Below are 23,413 nucleotides of genomic sequence, written 5' to 3' on the forward strand. Positions count from 1 at the left end.
GGTGAGCGTGCCTAATATTGAAATAAAGCGCTGAAGGTTTTGTATAATAAATATACACATACAATTCTCTTCATATAGGGCGCAGTGTGTGAACTGGCAAATCTCTCCGCGTTTCTCTGACAGATTTTAGTGTGGGTCTGTCACCGATAGCTCCCCTGTATGATAGTGGTGTGAAAGTGCACGTTTGTGACATGTCAAGCAATGGAGAGAGCTCTTCCCGTGCTGAAGCCATTTTAGATACGCAGGAGTGTAATGTGGTGGCCCTTCCCTCACAGAAGGAGCAAGAATGGGTGACAAATTACAAAGTAATATGTCAAAGCTTTCTAGAAAATTCTCTGAGTCTGAACAACAGACAAAATACTGGAGAAAGTCAGTGGAGGATGTACTATTTGCTGATCCCTCCACGTCATCCACACGTGACCCCTCAAGTTCCCAGAAAAGGTCTCTGGCCCAGATAATGCAAGGGGACACAGACACAGATTCCGACTCTGACGTCGACACTGGGGATTTGAGAGGGGTAGACCCCAAATTAGCCAAAAGCATACAATGTATGATAGTTGCTATAAAGGAAGTGTTGGAGTTTCCTTAAACAACACTGGTCCCTGAGGAAAAGGATTATTTTAAATTAAATAAAGGTTGTGACTTTTCCATCTTCAAAGGATTTGAATGCGTTCTTTGAAGAATCCTGGGCTAACCCAGAAAAGAAATTTAAGAAGGATACGTGTAGCGTACCCTTTCCCTGAGGAAGACAGGCACAAATGGGAGACACCCACAATGATAGACACCTCAGTTTCTCGGCTGTCTAAGAAAATAGTTTTGCCTGCCCCTGGTTCAGCCTCTTGAAAAGATCCAGCTTACCGTAAATTAGAAACAACCCTAAAATCCATATATACGGCTAAAGGAACGGTGCTCAGGCCCACCTTTGCTTCTGCGTCGGTAGGTACCGCTGTGGAAAAATGGTCTGACAACTTGCTTGTTAACATAGACACAGTTGACAGGGATGAAATAGTCCTAACTCTCGGCCATATCAAAGATGCTGCAGGTTACTTAGTTGAAGCTCTGAAGGATATTGGGTTGCTGAGTTCAAGATCCTCCGCTATGGCGATTTCAGCCCGCGGGGCGCTGTGGATCCGCCAATGGAATGCTGATGCGGAATCAAAAAAGAATATTGAGGCGCTTCCTTACAATGGAGAAGCCCTCTTTGGAGACAAGCTGGATGCCATGATTTTAACAACTACATCAGGCAAGTCAGCATTTCTGCCTTCCGCAGCAGCTCCACCTAGGAAAGGATTTCATTCTCATACGATGCAATCCTTTCGGCCCAACAAGTTCAAAAATGCAAAGGGTACCCCCTTCTTCGCAGAAAGAGGTCGAGGAAGAGGTAAAAAATCTACAACACCATCAGGCTCGCAAGAGCAGAAGTCAACAGCTACTTCTGCTAAAACCTCAGCGATCGGGTGGGGTCATGTCTACTGTCTTTCAGCCAGGTCTGGGTTCACTCAGATCTGGATCCTTGGGTATTGCAGATAGTATCCCAAGGGTACAAATTGGAATTTCAGGACCTTCCCCCATGCCGATTTTTCAAATCAGCTTACCAGCTTCTGTTCAGGACAGAGCAAAAGTGCTGAACGCAATACAGAAATGATGTCAAGACAACGTAATTTCCTTAGTTCCTGTGTCACAACAGGAAAAAGGGTTTTATTCAAGCCTGTTTGTAGTGCCGAAACCGGATGCCTCGGTCAGACCAATTTTAAAACTAATGACTCTGAACCTTTATTTGAAAAGGTTCAAATTCAAGATGAAATCGCTGAGAGCGGTGATCTCCAGCTAGGAGGAAAAGGAATTTCTGGTATCGATGGACATCAAAGATGCTTATTTACATGTTCCCATCTACCCGCCGCATCAGGCATACCTGAGATTTGTGGTGCAGAACTGCCACTACCAGTTCCAAACATTGCCTTTCGGGCTCTCCACGGCTCCGAGAATATTCACCAAAGTGATGGCGGAGATGATGGTTCTTCTTCGCAAGAAAGTAGTCAAAGTCATCCCATACTTGGACAGTCTCCTCATAAAAGCGAGATCCAGGGAGAAACTAGTGCAGAACATTGCACTTTCCCTCGCGGTGCTTCAACAGCACGGTTGGATCATAAACCTTCCAAATTCACAAATGGAACCCACAAGGAGGTTATCATTTCTGGGAATGATATTGGACACGGAAGCACAGAAAGTATTCCTACCGGTGGAAAAGGCTCTGGAAATCCAGAGGATGGTCAAACAAATTTTAAAACCAGCACGCGTATCGATTCATCAGTGCATCCGCCAGCTGGGGAAGATGGTAGCGGCATACGAGGCTCTACAATTTGGCTGATTCCACGCCAGGGTGTTCCAATGGGACCTACTGGACACGTAGTCCGGATCGCACCTATACATGCATCGGAGGATAATCCTGTCAACAACAGCCAGAATTTCACTCTTGTGGTGGCTTCAAAGTTTTCACCTCCTGGAGGGACGCAGGTTCGGGATTCAGACTTGGAACCTGGTGACCACAGATGCAAGCCTCCGAGGTTGGGGAGCAGTCACGCAAGGGGAAAGCTTCCAAGGACGATGGTCAAGTCAAGAAGTACTCTTTCACATAAGCATTCTGGAATTGAGAGCTGTGTACAACAGCCTTCATCAAGCGGCACACCTTCTTCAAGGTCGTCCCATACAGATCCAGTCAGACAATGTAACGGCAGTTGCCTACATAAACCGCCAGGGCGGAACAAAAAGCAGAGTGGCAATGGCAGAGGTGACAAAGATACTCCTCTGGGCAGAAAGACATGCAAAAGCTCTGTCGGCAATTTTAATTCCGGGAGTGGACAGCTGAGAAGCAGACTTCCTCAGCAGACACGATCTCCATCCAGGAGAATGGGGCCTCCACCCAGAAGTCTTTGCAGAGGTAGCAGATCGTTGGGGCGTTCCTCAAATAGATATGATGGCATTGCGTATCAACAAGAAGCTTCAGAAATATTGTTCCAGGTCAAGAGACCCACAAACAATAGCAGTGGATGCACTGGTGACCCAGTGGGTGTTTCAGTCGGTGTATCTGTTCCCTCCACTTCCACTAATAGCAAAAGTTCTCAAGATCATCAGAAGAACAAGGGTTCGAGCAATTCTCATTGCTCCAGACTGGCCAAGGAGGGCTTGGTATCCAGATCTTCAGGAGTTATTACTGGAAGATCCTCAGCCTCTTCCTCTTCGCGAGGACCTGCTTCAGCAGGGGCCGTTTGTTTATCAAGACTTACCGCGGCTGCATTTGACGGCATGGCTGTTGAGCGCCAGATCCTAGCCCGTAAGGGTATTCCCAAAGAAGTCATTCCCACACTTATTCTGGCCAGGAAAGGGGTAACGTCCAAACATTACCATCGTATTTGGAGAAAATATGTATCTTGGTGTGAATCCAAGAAGTCTCCTGCGGTGGAGTTTAAATTAGGACGTCTTCTCCTTTTTCTACAGGCGGGTGTGGATGCTGGCTTGAGATTAGGGTCTATAAAGGTCCAAATTTCGGCCTTGTCCATTTTCTTTAAGAAACAGTTGGCTTCCCTTCCTGAGGTCCAGACGTTCGTGAAGGGGGTTCTGAGCATCCAACCTCCCTTTGTGCCTCCTGCGGCGCCATGGGATCTTAATGTGGTGTTGCAGTTCCTTAAATCGGACTGGTTTGAGCCTCTAGAAGAGGTAGAGTTGAAAATTCTCACTTGGAAAGTGGTCATTCTGTTGGCCTTGGCCTCAGGAAGACGAGTGTCTGAATTAGGGGCTCTGTCAAACAAGAGTCCTTATTTGATTTTTCATGAAGATAGAGCTGAACTGCGGACGCGTCAGCATTTTCTTCCAAAGGTTGTGTCTTATTTCCATACCAACCAACCTGTGGTGGTGCCAGTGGCTTCTGACACCTCAGCCGTTTCAAAAATCCTTGGATGTCGTCAGAGCGTTGAGGACTTATGTTGCAAGAACGGCTCGGATAAGGAAAATAGAATCTTTGTTTGTCCTCTATGACCCCAACAAGATTGGGGGGTCCTGCTTCTAGGCAGACTATTGCGCGCTGGATCGGAGGTACCATTCAGCACGCTTATTCCACGGCAGGATTGCCGTTACCGAGTTTGGTAAAGGCCCACTCTACAAGGAATGTGGGTTTTTCCTGGGCGGCTGCCCGGGGTGTCTTGGTGTTGCAAATTTGCCGAGCAGCTACTTGGTCAGGGGCAAACACGTTTACTAAGTTTTATAGGTTTGACACCTTGGCTGCTGACGACCTTCAGTTTGGTCAGTCAGTTCTGCAGAAACATTAGCACTTTCCCGCCCGTACTGGGAGCTTTGGTACATCCCCATGGTACTAAAATGGACCCCAGCATCCTCTAGGACGTAAGAGAAAATAGGATTTTAATTACCTACCGGTAAATACTTTTCTCGTAGTCCGTAGAGGATGCTGGGCGCTCGCCCAGTGCTCATTTTTCCTGCAGAATTACATTTTATTTTTTTACACAGGTTCTCATGTGTTAAGATGTTCACAGCTGTTGCGTTATGCATGCAGGTGTGAGCTGGTGTGAATCTCTCCACTAGTTTAATGTAAATTCTTTTCTTGAAGTTGTCCGTCTCCTCGAGCACAGTTCCTATACTGGGGTCTGGAGGAGGGGCATAGAGGGAGGAGCCAGTTCACACTGCTGAAAAGTCTTAAAGTGCCGAAGGCTCCTGCAGAACCGTCTATACCCCATGGTACTAAAATGGACCCCAGCATCCTCTACAGACTACGAGAAAAGGATTTACCGGTAGGTAAATAAAATCCTATTTTCTCTATCGTCCTAGTGGATGCTGGGGTTCCTGAAAGGACCATGGGGAATAGCGGCTCCGCAGGAGACAGGGCACAAAAAGTAAAGCTTTAGGATCAGGTGGTGTGCACTGGCTCCTCCCCCTATGACCCTCCTCCAAGCCTCAGTTAGATTTTTGTGCCCGGCCGAGAAGGGTGCAATCTAGGTGGCTCTCCTAAAGAGCTGCTTAGAAAAGTTTAGCTTAGGTTTTTTATTTTACAGTGAGTCCTGCTGGCAACAGGATCACTGCAACGAGGGACTTAGGGGAGAAGAAGTGAACTCACCTGCGTGCAGGATGGATTGGCTTCTTTGGCTACTGGACATTAGCTCCAGAGGGACGATCACAGGTACAGCCTGGATGGTCACCGGAGCCTCGCCGCCGGCCCCCTTGCAGATGCTGAAAAGAGAAGAAGGTCCAGAATCGGCGGCAGAAGACTCCTCAGTCTTCTTAAGGTAGCGCACAGCACTGCAGCTGTGCGCCATTGCTCTCAGCACACTTCACACGGCAGTCACTGAGGGTGCAGGGCGCTGGGAGGGGGGCGCCCTGGGAGGCAATGTAAACCTATTTTTTGGCAAAAAATACCTCACATATAGCCTCCGGGGGCTATATGGAGATATTTAACCCCTGCCAGAATCCGTTGAAGAGCGGGAGACGAGCCCGCCGAAAAAGGGGCGGGGCCTATCTCCTCAGCACACAGCGCCATTTTCCCTCACAGAAAGGCTGGAGGGAAGGCTCCCAGGCTCTCCCCTGCACTGCACTACAGAAACAGGGTTAAAACAGAGAGGGGGGGCACTAATTTGGCGTTAGAAATATATAAAAAGATGCTATAAGGGAAAACACTTATATAAGGTTGTCCCTATATAATTATAGCGTTTTTTGGTGTGTGCTGGCAAACTCTCCCTCTGTCTCTCCAAAGGGCTAGTGGGTCCTGTCCTCTATCAGAGCATTCCCTGTGTGTGTGCTGTGTGTCGGTACGTGTGTGTCGACATGTATGAGGACGATGTTGGTGAGGAGGCGGAGCAATTGCCTGTAATGGTGATGTCACTCTCTAGGGAGTCGACACCGGAATGGATGGCTTATTTAGGGAATTACGTGATAATGTCAACACGCTGCAAGGTCGGTTGACAACATGAGACGGCCGACAAACAATTAGTACCGGTCCAGACGTCTCAAAAACACCGTCAGGGGTTTTAAAACGCCCGTTTACCTTAGTCGGTCGACACAGACACAGACACGGACACTGAATCCAGTGTCGACGGTGAATAAACAAACGTATTCCTTATTAGGGCCACACGTTAAGGGCAATGAAGGAGGTGTTACATATTTCTGATACTACAAGTACCACAAAAGAGGGTATTATGTGGGATGTGAAAAAACTACCTGTAGTTTTTCCTGAATCAGATAAATTAAATGAAGTGTGTGATGATGCGTGGGTTCCCCCCGATAGAAAATTATTGGCGGTATACCCTTTCCCGCCAGAAGTTAGGGCGCGTTGGGAAACACCCCTTAGGGTGGATAAGGCGCTCACACGCTTATCAAAACAAGTGGCGGTACCGTCTATAGATAGGGCCGTCCTCAAGGAGCCAGCTGACAGGAGGCTGGAAAATATCATATAAAAGTATATACACACATACTGGTGTTATACTGCGACCAGCGATCGCCTCAGCCTGGATGTGCAGAGCTGGGGTGGCTTGGTCGGATTCCCTGACTAAAAATATTGATACCCTTGACAGGGACAGTATTTTATTGACTATAGAGCATTTAAAGGATGCATTTCTATATATGCGAGATGCACAGAGGGATATTTGCACTCTGGCATCAAGAGTAAGTGCGATGTCCATATCTGCCAGAAGATGTTTATGGACACGACAGTGGTCAGGTGATGCAGATTCCAAACGGCACAAAGGTGTATTGCCGTATAAAGGAAGAGGAGTTATTTGGGGTCGGTCCATCGGACCTGGTGGCCACGGCAACTGCTGGAAAATCCACCGTTTTTACCCTAAGTCACATCTCTGCAGAAAAAGACACCGTCTTTTCAGCCTCAGTCCTTTCGTCCCTATAAGAGTCATATTTGCCCAGGGATAGAGGAAAGGGAAGAAGACTGCAGCAGGCAGCCCATTCCCAGGAACAGAAGCCTTCCACCGCTTCTGCCGAGCTCTCAGCATGACGCTGGGACCGTACAGGACCCCTGGATCCTACAAGTAGTATCCCAGGGGTACAGATTGGAATGTCGAAACGTTTCCCCCTCGCAGGCTCCTGAAGTCTGCTTTACCAAGGTATCCCTCCGACAAGGAGGCAGTATGGGAAAAAATTCACAAGCTGTATTCCCAGCAGGTGATAATCAAATTACCCCTCCTACAACAAGGAAAGGGGTATTATTCCACACTATATTGTGGTACTGAAGCCAGAAGGCTAGGTGAGACCTATTCTAAATCTAAAAAAATTTGAACACTTACAAAGGTTCAAATCAAGATGGAGTCACTCAGAGCAGTGATAACGAACAGGAAGAAGGGGACTATATAGTGTCCCGGGACATCAGGGATGCTTACCTCCATGTCCCAAATTTGCCCTTCTCACTAAGGGTACCTCAGGTTCGTGGTATAGAACTGTCACTGTCAGTTTCAGACGCTGCCGTTTGGATTGTCCACGGCACCCCGGGTCTTTACCAAGGTAATGGCCGAAATGATGATTCTTCTTCGAAGAAAAGGCGTCTTAATTACCCCTTACTTGGACGATCTCCTGATAAGGGCAAAGTCCAGGGAACAGTTGGAGGTCGGAGTAGCACTATCTCGGATACTGCTAAAACAGCACGGATGGATTCTAAATATTCCAAAATCGCAGCTGATCCTGACGACACGTCTGCTGTGCCTAGGGATGATTCTGGACACAGTCCAGAAAAAGGTGTTTCTCCCGGATGAGAAAGCCAGGGAGTTATCCGAGCTAGTCAAGAACCTCCTAAAACCAGGAAAAGTGTCAGTGCATCATTGCACAAGGGTCCTGGGAAAAATGGTGGCTTCCTACGAAGCAATTCCATTCGGCAGATTTCACGCAAGAACTTTTCAGTGGGATCTGCTGGACAAATGGTCCGGATCGTGTTAGGAATATTTGTGTTTGTTTTGCCTTGCATTACCTCATTCCTGCCTCTAGGGGTCTCACTTGTTGCCTCAGGTCTGAATGGCAGTTGCACACTGCCTCTGCAGGGTAATTACCTGATTGTGTGCACCTGGAGCCCAACACCCTGCTGCTATTTAACTCCAGCTCACAGGCACCTAGTTGCAGATCATTGCGGTTCCGTATGGAGTGAGACTGGGCTCTCTCCAGTAACCCTGTCCAGATTCTGCCTTATTTGCTTCTTGGAGACTTCCCTGCAGTTTGCTAAAACGCATGTGCCTTGCTTCTGGACTTCTTACCCTGCCGGTTCAACATCTACATTTCTGGACTATTATTTGCAGTTTGTTTCCATTCCTGCCTGATCACTTCATTTTTGGGTATGTTATTTTTCCCCTGCTTGATTTAAACCCGGATTTCTTCATGTTTATTTTGCATCTATGTTTAACCTGAAATATTCCATTTATCGTGTTTTGTTCCATGTAATCAAGCATCCAGTTTATATTTATTTTTACCACCACTTTTTCCACAATAAACTTTACTTAATTTTCACCTGGCTTCAGCTGACATCTTTCCAAGCACGCACACACAGAGAACTCTAGAAATCGTTACAGAATGATCTGCCAAAATAAACGTGTGCAGGAGTTTTGTTTTGATTCAGCTGAATCTCATACAATGGCTTCACTTCAGAAAGGTTCCCTGCCTCTCAAGTTTTTGCCGTTTTTGAGTTCTGCATTGCTGGTGGATTTCAGAGAGAAACTGGAGGGTATTCAAATCCTATCTTCAGAGATACTGTCTGCTCTGCCTGAAGATTCAGTAAGATTACCTGCTCCCTTTAAGGAGACGCAGGAAAAAAGGGGAAAAGATCAGTCTGGTGCTCTCAATTCTGGCTGCTGTTTTTCTAGCGTAAGCAAAGGCAAGTTTTGGAGTTTTCCACGACCCAGTCTCTCTGAGGAAGAAAGGAGACATAGAAGGGATAAGAAGCTCTGTTTTTATTGCGGCAGGTCGGGACATTTTATTCAGTTATGTCCTGCTCGCAAACATAAAAAGAGCTTTCCTCATTCTGCCATAGTGCCAAATTCTGCTCAGTTATGCCACTGTGGTGCTCAAATTTCGAAAGGAGGGGTGTACGGCCAAGCGACCCCAGGAGGGGTGTCCGGCCAAGCGACCCCAGGAGGGGTGTAGGAGGGGTGTCCGGCCCAGCGACTCCAGGAGGGGTGTCCGGCCCAGCGACTCCAGGAGGGGTGTCCGGCCCTGCGACCCCAGGAGGGGTGTCCGGCCCTGCGACCCCAGGAGGGGTGTCCGGCCCTGCGACCCCAGGAGGGGTGTCCGGCCCTGCGACCCCAGGAGGGGTGTCCGGCCCTGCGACCCCAGGAGGGGTGTCCGGCCCTGCGACCCCAGGAGGGGTGTCCGGCCCTGCGACCCCAGGAGGGGTGTCCGGCCCTGCGACCCCAGGAGGGGTGTCCGGCCCTGCGACCCCAGGAGGGGTGTCCGGCCCCTGCTGCCCTTGCCTTCGGGCATGAGGTCCCTGCTGCCCTTGCCTTCGGGCATGAGGTCCCTGCTGCCCTTGCCTTCGGGCATGAGGTCCCTGCTGCCCTTGCCTTCGGGCATGAGGTCCCTGCTGCCCTTGCCTTCGGGCATGAGGTCCCTGCTGCCCTTGCCTTCGGGCATGAGGTCCCTGCTGCCCTTGCCTTCGGGCATGAGGTCCCTGCTGCCCTTGCCTTCGGGCATGAGGTCCCTGCTGCCCTTGCCTTCGGACATGAGGTCCCTGCTGCCCTTGCCTTCGGGCATGAGGTCCCTGCTGCCCTTGCCTTCGGGCATGAGGTCCCCGCTGCCCTTGCCTTCGGGCATGAGGTCCCCGCTGCCCTTGCCTCACGGCATGAGGTCCCCGTTGCCCTTGCCTCACGGCATGAGGTCCCCGTTGCCCTTGCCTCACGGCATGAGGTCCCCGTTGCCCTTGCCTCACGGCATGAGGTCCCCGTTGCCCTTGCCTCACGGCATGAGGTCCCCGTTGCCCTTGCCTCACGGCATGAGGTCCCCGTTGCCCTTGCCTCACGGCATGAGGTCCCCGTTGCCCTTGCCTCACGGCATGAGGTCCCCGTTGCCCTTGCCTCACGGCATGAGGTCCCCGTTGCCCTTGCCTCACGGCATGAGGTCCCCGTTGCCCTTGCCTCACGGCATGAGGTCCGAGAGGTGCCCGCTTCGCCAGAGGTCCGAGAGGTGCCCGCTTCGCCAGAGGTCCGAGAGGTGCCCGCTTTGCCAGAGGTCCGAGAGGTGCCCGCTTTGCCAGAGGTCCGAGAGGTGCCCGCCTTGCCAGAGGTCCGAGAGGTGCCCGCCTTGCCAGAGGTCCACGCCTTGCCAGAGGTCCGAGAGGTGTCCACCTTGCCAGAGGTCCGGCCAAGGCCTGTCCTGCCCCAGGAGGGGGTTCTGCCTGTCCAGCCCCAGGAGGGGGTTCTGCCTGTCCAGCCCCAGGAGGGGGTTCTGCCTGCCCAGCCCCAGGAGGGGGTTCTGCCTGCCCAGCCCCAGGAGGGGGTTCTGCCTGCCCAGCCCCAGGAGGGGGTTCTGCCTGCCCAGCCCCAGGAGGGGGTTCTGCCTGCCCAGCCCCAGGAGGGGGTTCCGCCTGCCCAGCCCCAGGAGGGGGTTCCGCCTGTCCAGCCCCAGGAGGGGGTTCCGCCTGTCCAACACCAGATAGAGGTGCCTGCCATGCCCGAGATCCAAGATTTGCCCGAGGATCTGCCTTACTTTTATGGAAATATCTCTCACTGTTTAGCTCTCTTCAGATATTATCTGAGTTTTGATGACTTGTCCCCTATTGATATCATTGCTAACGTATGTATGAGATTCAGAGGGAGGGCCTTGAAGTGGGTAAATGGTCTTATAGATAAGGGAGATCCAGTGTTACAAGATTTGCCCGGTTTCCTCAAGGCTGTGACCGAAAGATTCTGTCCATCAACTGTCCTCACTCTCCTAGATGAGTCTATAAAGGTGTGCCCGTCTGAGAACCTGCCTTTGCAGTCTGGGGAGCACCCTCAGTTTTTCAGATGTGGGCAGGTATCTCTAGGTGTTCACGCAGATTGCTCGGCAAGTTTAGCATCTTCAAATTTACCTTCCGTTCTTGATTCCATCCAGGAAAATAAGAAGTCAGTTCTACCGCTGGGTTGTGGCTCCGACTCTGAGAGTGAGCTTCTGTATGATCCTAGACTTGTTATTGATGGACCTGTATTGCCAAGTAGTGTCTTTGTGACACCTTCTAGTAAGTCTAGGCAACCCAAAAAGAAAGGAGGAAAAAAGAAGAGAAGATGAACTTTGAGGCGTCTGGAATCCGCCTGTTTAAAGGGGGGGATAATGTTAGGAATATTTGTGTTTGTTTTGCCTTGCATTACCTCATTCCTGCCTCTAGGGGTCTCACTTGTTGCCTCAGGTCTGAATGGCAGTTGCACACTGCCTCTGCAGGGTAATTACCTGATTGTGTGCACCTGGAGCCCAACACCCTGCTGCTATTTAACTCCAGCTCACAGGCACCTAGTTGCAGATCATTGCGGTTCCGTATGGAGTGAGACTGGGCTCTCTCCAGTAACCCTGTCCAGATTCTGCCTTATTTGCTTCTTGGAGACTTCCCTGCAGTTTGCTAAAACGCATGTGCCTTGCTTCTGGACTTCTTACCCTGCCAGTTCAACATCTACATTTCTGGACTATTATTTGCAGTTTGTTTCCATTCCTGCCTGATCACTTCATTTTTGGGTATGTTATTTTTCCCCTGCTTGATTTAAACCCGGATTTCTTCATGTTTATTTTGCATCTATGTTTAACCTGAAATATTCCATTTATCGTGTTTTGTTCCATGTAATCAAGCATCCAGTTTATATTTATTTTTACCACCACTTTTTCCACAATAAACTTTACTTAATTTTCACCTGGCTTCAGCTGACATCTTTCCAAGCACGCACACACAGAGAACTCTAGAAATCGTTACAGATCGCATCTTCAGATGCATCAGCGGATAACCCTATATCCAAGGACAAGGGTGTCTCTCCTGTGGTGGTTACAGAGTGCTCATCTTCTAGAGGGCCGCAGATTCGGCATTCAGGATTGGATGCTGGTGACCACGGAGGCCAGCCCGAGAGGCTGGGGAGCAGTCACACGAGGAAAAAATTTCCAGGGAGTGTGATCAAGTCTGGAGACTTTTCTCCACATAAATATACTGGAGCTAAGGGTAAATTTATAATGCTCTAAGCTTTGCAAGACCTCTGCTTCAAGGTCAGCCGGTATTGATCCAGTGGGAAAAACATCACGGCAGTCGCCCACGTAAACAGACAGGGCGGCACAAGAAGCAGGAGGGCAATGGCAAAAACTGCAAGGACTTTTCGCTGGGCGGAAAATCATGTGATAGCACTGTCAGCAGTGTTTCATTCCGGGAGTGGAAACTGGGAAGCAGACTTCCTCAGCAGGCACGACCTCCACCCGGGAGAGTGGAAACTTCATCGGGAAGTTTTTCCACATGATGGTGAACCGTTGGGAAATACCAAAGGTGGACATGATGGCGTCCCGTCTGAACAAAAAACGGGACAGGTATTGCGCCAGGTCAAGAGACCCTCAGGCAATAGCTGTGGACGTTCTGGTAACACCGTGGGTGTACCAGTCGGTGTATGTGTTCCCTCCTCTGCTTCTCATACCTAAGGTACTGAGAATTATAAGACGTAGAGGAGTAAGAACTATACTCATGGCTCCGGATTGGCCAAGAAGGACTTGGTACCCGGAACTTCAAGAGATGCTCACAGAGGACTTATGGCCTCTGCCGCTAAGAAGGGACTTGCTTCAGCAAGTACCATGTCTGTTCCAAGACTTACCGCAGCTGCGTTTGACGGCATGGCGGTGGAACGCCGGATCCTAAGGGAAAAAGGCATTCCGGAAGAGGTCATTCCTACCCTGGTCAAAGCCGAAGGCGAAAATATGTTGCGTGGTGTGAGGCCAGGAAGGCCCCACGAAGAAATTTCAACTCGGTCGATTCCTGCATTTCCTGCAAACAGGAGTGTCTATGGGCCTCAAATTGGGGCCCATTAAGGTTCAAATTTCGGCCCTGTCGATTTTCTTCCAGAAAGAATTGGCTTCAGTTCCTGAAGTCCAGAAGTTTGTCAAGGGAGTATTGCATATACAACCCCCTTTTGTGCCTCCAGTGGCACTGTGGGATCTCAACGTAGTTCTGGGATTCCTCAAATCACATTGGTTTAAAACCAGTCAAATCTGTGGATTTGAAGCATCTCACATGAAAAGTGACCATGCTCTTGGCCCTGGCCTGGGCCAGGCGAGTGTCAAATTGGTGGGGTTTTTCTCAAAAAAGCCCATATCTGTTTGTCCATTTGGACAGGGCAGAGCTGCGGACTCGTCCCCAGTTCTCTCTCCCTAAGGTGGTGTCAGTGTTTCACCTGAACCAGCTTATTGTGGTGCCTTGCGCCTACTAGGGACTTGGAGGACTCCAAGTTGCTGGATGTTGTCAGGGCCCTGAAAGTATAGGTTCCAGGACGGCTGGAGTCAGGAAAACTGACTTGCTGTTATCCTGTATGCACCCAACAAACTGGGTGCTCTTGCTTCTAAGCAGACTATTGCTAGTTGGATGTGTAATACAATTCAGCTTGCACATTCTGTGGCAGGCCTGCCACAGCCAAAATATGTAAATGCCCATTCCACAAGGAAGGTGGGCTCATCTTGGGCGGCTGCCCGAGGGGTCTCGGCTTTACAACTTTGCCGAGCGGCTATTTAGTCAGGGGCAAACACGTTTGTAAAATCCTACAAATTTGATACCCTGGCTAAGGAGGACCTGGAGTTCTCTCATTCGGTGCTGCAGAGTCATCCGCACTCTCCCGCCCGTTTGGGAGCTTTGGTATAATCCCCATGGTCCTTTCAGGAACCCCAGCATCCACTAGGACGATAGAGAAAATAAGAATTTACTTACCGATAATTCTATTTCTCGGAGTCCGTAGTGGATGCTGGGCGCCCATCCCAAGTGCGGATTATCTGCATTACTTGTACATAGTTACAAAAATCGGGTTATTATTGTTGTGAGCCATCTTTTCAGAGGCTCCGCTGTTATCATACTGTTAACTGGGTTCAGATCACAGGTTGTACAGTGTGATTGGTGTGGCTGGTATGAGTCTTACCCGGGATTCAAAATCCTTCCTTATTGTGTACGCTCGTCCGGGCACAGTATCCTAACTGAGGCTTGGAGGAGGGTCATAGGGGGAGGAGCCAGTGCACACCACCTGATCCTAAAGCTTTACTTTTTGTGCCCTGTCTCCTGCGGAGCCGCTATTCCCCATGGTCCTTTCAGGAACCCCAGCATCCACTACGGACTCCGAGAAATAGAATTATCGGTAAGTAAATTCTTATTATTTCACTGTTTGTGGCTTTAATTTATTGAACAATAAGGGTTCCTTTTAGTACCATGGGATATAGACTGGTCCCTTGGGAGCCATGGGCACTTTAAGAGTTTAATAGTGTGGGCTGGCTCCTCCCTCTAAGCCCCTCCTAACAGACTCTGTTTAGAAAATGTGCCCGGAGGAGCCGGTCACAGCTAGGGGAGCTCCTAGGAGTTTTTCTAGTTTTATTGTTTTTCTAAGAGTGTTAGGTACAGGAAGGCTGCTGGCAACAGCCTCCCTGCTTCCTGCTTCGTGGGACTTAGCGGGGCAGTAGGAACCAACTCCAGAAGTTAATGGTTCTCTATCTCCACTGACAGGACACTGAGCTCCTGAGGGTGCTGATCGCAAGCCCACGAGGCGACCGCTCACTCCCGCAGCACAACCGTCACCCCCTAACATAGCCAGAAGAAAGAAGAGTGGTGAGTATAACGCCGGTGGCCCGGAAAGCAAGTCACCGGCGGGAATGGCGGCACAAGGGTGGGAGTGCAGCTCTGACAGGCTGCGCTCCGGAGGGCTCAGAGGCACACTGTGTAAGGCACTGTGAGGGGCGTCCTGAGCCAGCGCGAGCACCCTACACTGGTCACAGAAGGCTACCAGGGACTTATCCAACTGTTAGCTGCAAATTACCTCAGGCCAGTATAATACAATAAGTGCGGGAAGACGCACCATTACAGGGGGCGGGGCTTCTCCTCAAAGCAGGATCCAGCACTCACCAACGCCAGACACACGTTGACAGGGAGCACTGTCCTCCACATATCTACATTGCGGGAACAAGGTGTTATAAACAAGGAGGGAGAGTGAATTATGTACTAACTACCCTGTTAAGGTTAAGCTAGTCAGCAGGGTTTTTTATCATAATAAAAGCCTATAAGGGCGCGCTGTGGCTGGCTTCTTGTACTCTGTGATTCTCTGAAGATATTCTGGGGGGAAACTGTGTTGACATTTTCCTGTGTATGTGTGTAACCCACTGTACCATATTTAAGGGACTTTGTATTGTACTGCAGAATGTATATCTTCTCCTGGGGAGTCTATACCATACCCAAAACTGTACAAACTTCAGGCTTCGGTGGCAGATCCCCCTGGGTTGGCCTCCATATGGTGTACTTTAAAGTATATTTCTTCAAATATTTCCCATACTGGGAAGAAGCCGCAGTTTTGAGTAGTCTGGGGATTAACATCCCACAGCTGTGCCTCTCACCCCAATTACGTACCCTAATAAGCGTACACTTGCCCATATACTGCATGACATATGAGGGGGGCAACATATGTTTGAGGCTATTAGGGATGAGGAATGTTATTTATATATATCTAATAAATGCTTTCCCACTGTTTAGAGCATTAAACTCCTTATATGGGAACACCTGAGTACACCCAGAGATGTTATCCACATCCCTAACGAGTGTCTAAATTGTCAAAAAAAGGTTGTGTTACCTGTCCCTGGTACAACCTCCATAATGGCTGATCGCAGATTGACACTAATCTCTTTTATTGTACACTGCTGCAGGTGTGACTCGGAGACCCACTATTGCGTAGATCTCTGGGGCCATTGTAACGTGGATTGTATTGCTAAGGCTGCTGATAACAGAAAGGATTCTCAGCCTCATCTGTTGGGGATGCGGTCAACATCCCGCTGGACGGGATCCCGGCGGTCGAAATACCGACGCCGGAATCCCGGCCGCCACAATCCCGACATATTCTCCCTCCGTGGGTGTCCACGACACCCATAGAGGGAGAATATAATAGTGTGCCGAGCGTAGCGAGGCACCGTGCCCGCAGCGTGGCGAGCGAAGCGAGCCCGCAATGGGCTGCGTTCCGCTCGCCACCCCTGTCGGGATTGTGTGGTCGGGATTCCGGCGTCGGTATTTCGACCGCCGGGATCCCGTCCAGCGGGATTACGTACTGATCCCATCTGTTGGGCTCTCATAGACGCTCACTTTTACAGTTGCTCCAGTCTGATTCTGATTTGCTAGATTTAGAGGAAACAGATGATATGGATGAGGACAGCTCTCTGTCCTCGGGGGTACAGGCCCTCATTTATGCTGTAAGGGAAGTTCTTAACATTCCCGAAAAGGAGGCAGAACCTGATGAAGAATTGTACTTTAATGTAAAGCCAAAATCCCCAGCCACATTTCCTGTGTCAAAGGTATTAAACTCCCTGGCCAGGGAGGCATGGGTGAACCCTGACAAGATATTCAAAACTCTTCAGCGTTTGTTATCTTCCTTTCCCCTCCCCGCTGAGGACAGGAAGGTATGGGAAAATCCCCCGTCAGTTGATACTTCTGTGTCCAGACTGTCACGAAAATTGGTGCTGCCGGTGTCGGGGGCAATATCCCTGAAAGACCCAGCTGACAGTTAAATTGAGACCACTCTTAAAGCAATATATACGGCAGCGGAAGTAGCACAACGTCTCACGATAGTTTGTGGTTGGATCTCTAGGGCAATGGTCAAATGGTCTGATAACATTATTAATGGTTTTGACTCTCTGCCTCAGGATGAGATCATTACGCTGCTGCAACATATACAGGATGCTGCAAACTTTATGAGCGAAGCCGTTAAAGAATTGTGTCAGATAAACGGGCGTACTACTGCTATGGCGGTTTCGGCCCGCAGGGCTCCTAGTGGTTGCGTCAATGGTCAGCGGATGCTGATTCCAAACAAGGTGTGGAAAATCTTCCCTTTACAGGTGATGCTTTGTTTGGGGACGAGTTGAATAAATGGATTTCTCAGGCAACGGCGGGTAAATCCACCTATCTGCCGTCATCTCCACCTCCTGCTAGACGCTCTTACTCAGGACCCTCCTGGCAGTCCTTTCGTGTGGCAAGATTCAGAGGCAGTGGCCATGGAGCCTCCAATGCTACTAGAGGATCTCATGGTAAGTCCCGAAAACTTGCAGCTGCAGCTTCCTTGGACCAGACCCCCGGAACCTCTACCACAAAGCATTCCGCATGACGGTTGGCCCCAACAACAGGGCGATTTTCCGGTAGGTGCTCGCCTTCAACACTTCGCCCACGTGTGTGCAAAATCCTGCCGGGATTCTTGGGTGAGGGACCTCATTTCTCACGGATACCGGCTGGAATTTCAAACACTATATTTTTCAGGTCAAGCTTGCCAGCTTTACCCGCGGCCCATCCTAAATCTGAAGGTTTTGAACCCTTATCTGCGGGGTTTTTAAATTCAAGATGGAATCCCTGTGGGCAGGGGTGTCCGGTCTAGAGGAGGGGGAATTCCTTGTGGATGCTTACCTATACATCCCTATGTGGCTTTCTCTTTCATCCATCTGGGGGACGCTGCGCACTTACTAATGGGTTAGAGTGTGTGGGAAGGGAGTTTGGCACAGAACCTATAGAAATCAACTCCTCCCCCCTCTAACCCCTCCCATCTACATCCTGTTCAGGAATTACCTCAGTTTTAGTTTTGTGCCTGAGGAGTACAGGCACAGTTTCTATGCCTATAGTTTTTTAGTTAGGTTTTCTTTTCCTTTTATGTGAGTTTTGTTGGATACTTAGTCCCTGTTTACAGGTGACAAGTATAGGTAGAGTGGGGTTAGCTAAGGAGGCTGTTTAAGCCAGATTTCCCACTCTAAATAGCCTCTGGGAAGCCCCCATACTGAGGTCACTGGGGCTTTTTCTGTTTTTTTCCGGGCAGAGATCCGAGGAGGCACTATTCAGGTAGGACAGCCACAACCTGCCTGAGCAGAGTTGGACTGTTAATTACTTACATTAATATTTATACAAATGCTGTCTGTGTAGTCCCCCCCCCCCCCCCCCCCCCCCTCCCCTCCGCTGGCGACTGTATGTTAAGCATGGGAGATGCGGTCTGACAGAGCCCGCTTACATGAGACACGCTGCCACGGTGATTTACCGCTGCTGTACACAGAGGTGAGGCAGCGGGATCTTATACAGACAGAGCGGTTCTGACGGAGATGTAAACTCTCCGCTCCCGCCTGTACCTCCATAGGAGCCACGCTACCAATACAGAGGGAGGAAGAAGGTTCCCTTGTTGAAGTGGATTGGACGGCTAGCCGTAGCAGTGTTACAGAAGGGGAAGTCAGCGCTTCCCGCCTCGTTCTTCCCGCTCGGCTAGTTAGTAACGGTCTGCCTCCATTTTCCTTGTTAGGCTAGCTTGATTTACCAGCGCCATCTTCTCCACGCTTGTGGTAGAGTTACACAGCAGGAGATGCTGCGCAGCATACAGCAGCACACTGGAGATCCCAGCCAGGATTGGCTCACAGCAAGTATTATAGTTAACCTGTGCTTGTTTTTTAGTTACTTTCTTAATTATATAGCCTGTAGTGCAGTGACAGTCACTTAATTTATTTTTGGGGAGTCACTGTTATTCATTTACTCACCCTGTTATTTCTACAGGGGAGTTCATATGTTTACAAGGCATTTATTAGAGGGGATTTCTACTTACTTCTCTCTATTGCATTTTTCACTACTATTTGGGTTACTATTAGCTACTTGTAAGAATTATTTATGGCAATAAGCCGGACACATTTACCAAAAGAAGTAGGCTCAGTTGTTTATTTGTCCTGTTTCACAGTGCGGCTCCACACTTGTAAGGGCTAACACGGATCCAGGTCCCCTCTGTACTGCATGCTCTGAAACACCTGTGACGGAGCAGCGGGGTAGTTCTGTAGATCATTTAATACCTCTGTGGGCCAGGAATGTGGCCGATGTTACAGCTGACTTGACAGTCTTCTCAGGAACCTCCATGGGCAAGAAAGATGGGCAGGTGTCTCTCTGACTCAGCTCAAGAATCCTCTACAAGCTCAGGAGTCAAGTTATTGATATGTTATACGTCGAACTCCTTCCCTATACGCATTTTGCAGAGATTTAATAGAGGCCTGGCTGAAGCCAGACTCTCCTTATTCAAATTCCTACAAAATAAATTAATAAATTGAGATTTCGGTATCCCTGTGCAGAAGAGGATACAAGATCCTGGAAAACGGCTCCGACGGTAGATGCCCCTATTACAACATCTGGCGATGGCAATGGTTAATCCTTGGGTGCAGTCAGGAGACCTTGAGGGATCCTACAGATAGGGAGACATGGGCAATTCTTAAATCCATATTCACCTTATTTGATATTTCTCTATGTCCAATGCTCGCCGGAGCTTGGGTCCTTACAGCCGTAGATGATTGGCTTGCACAGGGGTGTCTGAAATGCAACCGGACGACCCATCCGAAGCTATATGTCACAACTGAGGGCCTGAGCTGACGGGAGGCAGCCTCAGTTGTAGGGGCTGAGATGTACCGGAACCTGGGAGGTTGTATCAGACCCCTGGACATGTAAGTAACATGAATAATAACTGCCCGAAGGCGTGACCATGACAACTTGGTTAAAAGTCAATGATGTTTATTATGACAACTCCGCAACACAGCAGCAGTAAAAGAAAACGTAAAAGTCAGCAAAGAATAAATACAGTTCCTGGGTACTACAGGATGGCAGGAGCCACAGGGCACTGGTAGTGTGAGATAGTTCTTATGATCTTCTAGATGGAAAGTCCTTACCAGGCCCGACTGTAGCAATGGAGATAACCCAGGATTGTGCCAGCTGGTGTTCCAGGAAAAGCTGGGTTGCTGAAGATAAAACAGCTGCTGTGGATACTGGCTGGAACCAGACTGTTGTTAGCACGGAGTGGATACTGGCTGGAACCAGTTAAATAATAAATGAACTTGGGAGCGATGAAATATGAACTGAAATGTAGAACTTGAGAGCGGAGAAATAATAATACCGGTGGAGAGTGGTAAAGTGTAGAAAGGACACCGGCCCTTTAAGGGAAGCTGTACTCTGCTGGAAGCTGAGCTGGAAGCAGGTAATGTTGTAGCTGGAAACAGATGAATCCACAATGGATTGGAGAGTCAGGCTACACCGCAGGTGGAATGCTGGTGCGGGTCTCTATGGTGGAAGTCTTGAGACAGGAGCTGGAACCTGGAAGACAATCACAGGAGAGAGACAAACAGGAACTAGGTTTGACAACCAAAGCACTGACGCCTTCCTTGCTCAGGCACAGTGTATTTATACCTGCAGCAAGGAAGGGATTGGCTTGGCAATTATGCAGATTAAAAATACTGACAACAGATTGGAGGAAATGATCAGCTGACAGAATCCAAGATGGCTGCGCCCATGCAGACACTTGGAGGGAAGTTTGGTTTGTAATCCATGTGGTAATGAAAACAGTAATGGCGGCGCCGGCCACTGGAGACAGGAGACGCCAGGCTGACAAGTGCACATCCAACCACGCGGACACAGCGGAGGCCGCGGCTGACGTAATCGCCACTCTGACACTCTGCATGCAGAAGCTCAGGGACGGCGGCGGAGGCCGCCGGAGACGCCATGCCAGATGTAATAAGGCGTTACTGTGACAGCGTCTCAGAGAGACAGGAGAGGATGCAGGAATGTGAACATTAGGATAACAGATGGGATCCGGTCCTGGAGCGCTGAGCCAGCCTTAGGAGGCATCTGATGGGTAAGAAATGGCGTCCAGATACCCGGATCGTGACACTATACAATTAGTTAAAAAAAAAAAAGCTGTCTCCGATTCAAAGCAGACTTTTTACAGCTGTTCTCTTTTGAAGAAGGGTTCCTCTTTGACTCGGAATTTACAAAAATCAATACACTGGGGGACAATAGCCCTTTCTTCAGGTTGTTCTGCTCCTCAGAAACCGAATCAAACAAAGTTTCGGACCTTTCGTACTAAAGGTAGGTGAATTCTCCAGTTCGTTCGCGCCTCTTCACAATTTCCACGCGGAGGACCATTCTGAGGAGAGGAACCCAGTCATCTCGTAGACCAGCCTTACACCAACCAACAAACCTGCTGCAGGATTGTCCGGGTCCTCCGTAGGGATCTTTGGTGGTTGGGGCTCGGTTACTTCAGTTCAGGAACGTATGACCGTTGTTAAAACCAGATCGGTGGGTGACGGGTCGGATTCCGAAGATATATGTTGAGACCTCGAGGAACCAGTCCCATTTCTCTCCCATGCGATCCCTCCTAACGCAACTTCCGCGCTTTTATACTACAGAGTAATTCTTCCGGTTCCCAAACAACAACAGAGTCAGGGCTTTTACTCAAGTCTTTTTCTTTTTAACAAACCGGACAGTTCGTTTCGGCCCATTTTAAATATCTAAAATGCCTAAATCTGTATCTCTCTGTACAGAAATTCAAAATGGAATCCATTCGTTTAATCATCGCCTCCATGGAACCGGCTGAATGTTCCCATTTGGACAGGTCACCAGACCTTCTGAGATCTCCCGTTCGGCCTATCCATGGGCCCTTGGGTGTTTATGAAACTCATGGCCCGCATAGCTCTGGTACTCAGGTCTCAGGGAGTCAACATTACTCCTTACTTAGACGACCTGTTGCTGAAGAGTGGTCAGCGGTGGCATAGTGGTTACAGTGTCCGTCTGCAATGTGTGCATCCCGTGTTCAAATCCGGGCAAGACTAGAAATTTTCTCCATCACAGACACTTCTTCACCAGCAATTGAAGCTCACAACAAACACCCTACATTCATTCAAGTGGATAGTGAATTTCCCAAAAATCTTCGCCGCTTCCCTCTCAGAAGATGGTTTTTCTAGGTGTCTTGTTTGACACAAGCCAGAAAGTTCCTCAGGACAATGTTCAGGATCTACAATCCACAATCAGATCCCTGTTAAAATTGCCGATGGGTTCAAGTTCTCAGATGTATGCTGCTGTTGGGAAAGATGGTGACAACCGAGGCAGTGCCATATGCCAGATTACATGCTCCAACCCTTCAGGCTCAGATTTTCATCTGTTGGACTCAAATGGGACTACATCTGGACTTGCAATTGTTCCATTTGTCAGTTCAGACTCGTCAGTCTCTACATTGGTGATTTTACAGCCACAATCTGACCAAGGGGGTGCCATTCTCGATTTGGTCTGGGATGACGGTCACCACAGATGCCAGCCTCACGGGTTGGGGGGCGGTGTTTCAATTTCAGCACTTCCAGGGCCTCTGGCACAGCCAGGTATTGACGGGGCCAATCAACATTTTGGAATTGAGAACACTCTGGTATGGACTGCTTCAGTTACGAATCAGCGTTTGGGGTCATCCAGTACGATTTCAATCAGACAACTCCAAGGCGATAGCTTACATAAACAGACAAGGCTGAAGTCGAAGCTGAAAAGCCGTGACGGAAGTCTCCCATATTCTCCAGTGGGCGGAACATCGGGTAACGAACATCTCCGCAGTTCGCATCCCGGGAGTGAAAAACTGGGAAGCAGATTTCTTACGCCGTCAGGTGGTCCATATGGCGGAAGAGGAGCCTCCTCAAGAGGCCTTTCTTACCCTGATGTCCCTGTGGGGTACTTCCGAAATTGACCTGCAGACGTCTCATCTCAATAGAAAACTACCTCTATACGGCTCACAAGATCAGGATCCTAAGTCAGCACTGATCGATACTTTGACATCTCCACAGTGTTTTCAACTGGGATGTGTCCCCGCCAATTCCTCTACTCCCACGCCTACTTCAGCGCATCTGGAGAGAAGGTCTACCGGTCATTCTCGTGACTCCGGCCAGGAATCGTTGCCAGTGGTACACTCTTCTGCACAGCAGGGTGACCAAGAAACCGGTCCGTCTACATCTCCGACCAGATTTTATTCTACAAGCACCTTGTCGCCACCACAATTTAAATCGTCTGACTTTGACGGTATGGTTCTTGAATCCAGCATTCTAAGAAATAAAGGCTCATCTCTACTGGTGGTGAGCACTATGCTCCAAGCTAGGAAACCAGTCACCTCTCGAAATTCTCACGGGGTGTGGCATATTTATATTGCTTGGGGTGAAGAACGTGGGTTGTCGCCGAACTTCTTTCGCTTACCTCGCCTGTTGTCTTTCCTTCAGGATGGTCTGACTAAGGTTCTTCATCTTTCTTCCCTTTAAAGGGCAACATCTTTGGCTCTCTCATCTAGACGTTCCTTCACGAGGTGCTTAGGTTTCAACCTCCGTTTGTTCTTCCGGTTCCTCCCAGGATTTAAAATTAGTTCTTAAGGCTTTTCAGAAGTTTCCGTTTGAACCACTGGAATCTGTA

General features: G+C 49.3%; 1 protein-coding gene across 2 annotated transcripts in view; it reads left to right on the plus strand.

The window, feature by feature from the left end:
* Positions 1-23,413, plus strand: part of SMC1B (structural maintenance of chromosomes 1B) — a 619,466-nt gene that overhangs the window by 390,044 nt on the left and 206,009 nt on the right. The gene's annotated exons all lie outside the window — the stretch shown is intronic.

Source organism: Pseudophryne corroboree, chromosome 6 (assembly GCF_028390025.1).
Source record: "Pseudophryne corroboree isolate aPseCor3 chromosome 6, aPseCor3.hap2, whole genome shotgun sequence".
In the NCBI taxonomy this organism is placed as follows: domain Eukaryota; kingdom Metazoa; phylum Chordata; class Amphibia; order Anura; family Myobatrachidae; genus Pseudophryne; species Pseudophryne corroboree.